Source organism: Lucilia sericata, unplaced genomic scaffold (genome assembly GCF_015586225.1).
Source record: "Lucilia sericata isolate MDLA Ls3-8-SP2 unplaced genomic scaffold, ASM1558622v1 Contig002289F_arrow, whole genome shotgun sequence".
In the NCBI taxonomy this organism is placed as follows: Eukaryota; Metazoa; Arthropoda; class Insecta; order Diptera; family Calliphoridae; genus Lucilia; species Lucilia sericata.
Window position 1 is genome coordinate 1,920 of NW_023996105.1, and position 1,919 is coordinate 3,838.

Sequence of the window (1,919 nt, forward strand, 5' to 3'; positions counted from 1 at the left end):
GAGTAGCAAAGCACGCCGGGTTTTAGCTAGTTATTTTATAAAGATTAAACACAATTTTAAAAAATTATTTGCTAATTCGGCCTCCCTTATATTTTAGAAGATTAAATATTCCAGAATTCACACTTTTTACTGAGTTTTTATTATATTTTGATCAATATTTGATGATTCCTAGGAAATTAAATTTTTTCGTAAATTAAGGCTTTCGTACAGTTGATTTCCCAAGTAAACTCGATTGGGTTGTATCCCCTAAAGACTTTCCAAGGACTTTACATCTAGTTAGCACTGCTGACAACTCTAAAGTAGGTGTATTTTTGGTGTTAAGCCAGTTTTTGAAAAATCTAATTTGGGTATAAAAGCATTTTCTTGTTGAAAATTTAGTTTTTTTGCACTTTGTGCCATGTAAAGCACAAAATTAATTTCTAGAGTTCTGGCGTAGGACGTGCTGTTAATTTTACATGAATGAAATTAGAATTGGAGGCAGACGTCCGAGCAAAAAGTTGCACTAACCATCAGCAACCCATCACCAAAATTTCTCTTGGAAATTTTACCTTTTGCAGGGACAGAATTAAAAAAAATCTACATGGTACATCAAAGACAAAATTTTTTTTTTATTTTAGGACTAATTATATTCAAGATTTTTGACGTACTAATTTGCATAATGGGTTTTTATTGATTTGGTTTTATAATTATGAAACATTAAAAAAAACGGAAAACTTCCAGAAATGCAACAACAATAATCTCAAATTTATTTTTTATTTTATGTATAAATAGTAAATACAAAAATGTATTATTTGTAAAAATTTTTTGTAGATCCATTCAATACTTGAAGAGAAATACGAAAAATATATTTGTTCTTATAATTTTGAAACACACCTTATAAATCGTTATACGGAATTTTACTTCTGGAAATCACTTAATACTACTTAATTTATTATTAAATGATTATATCCAGTTAAAATTCGACATGAGTATGTGTTGGAAATAATAACTCCGTTTGGATTTTATTATTTAGATTAGACTTTATTCTTTAGAAGTTTTAAACAGAATGAGAATAAACAATTTAAAAGAAAGTATAAGATAAAAAAACAGATAAACACAAAATAAAAAGATAATTAAAGTTACCACATGGATAACTAATATCTATGATAAAAGTGTTGCCCGTTAACACTCCCTCTCAACACTTTTCTAATGAAGTATTTAATTTATTTTTATTATTTTATTTTTTTTTTTAATACAATTCCATAGATTTACAAAACTTAAGGTGTTTCATTTTGTATAAATTTTTAGTAAAAATGTCAGATAACATTTCTTCTGTGGGAATATAATCTGATGTGATAATGCCTTTAGAATATATATCACGGACATGGTGGTACCTCAGATCAATGTGCTTGCTTCTTGCATGATACGTAGCATTTTTAAATAAACATTGGGCACTAAGTTTATAACCATACAAAACTAATGGTCCATCTTCTTCAAAACCTAGTTCGCTGAGAAGAGTTTTAATGTAAACGGCCTCTTTTGCTGCGTTGGATAATGCAATATACTCTGCTTCGGTGCTACTTAAGGCGACAACATTCTGCTTCTTGGCTTCCCAAGCAAAACCACACTTTGCTTTAACAAATGCAAATCCAGAAAACAATTTTCTGTAAAAACATACTACTTATCTCTTATAATATCCGAGTTATAGGCATTTAAAAATTTAGTGATACAAAATTTACCATACCTTGGTCCGCCTTTTTTGAATACCGGGCGTAATTTTGGACCAAATGGACTCAATTTTTTCTTGTTAGTTAGACAACAAAATTTCCAATAACATAAAAAAGATCAATATCATTTACAGATCCAAAAATATACGTTTTTTAATTAAAAAATTAAAAAAATTTTAGATTTTTGACGTTTTTTTGCCAAAAATGTGTCTT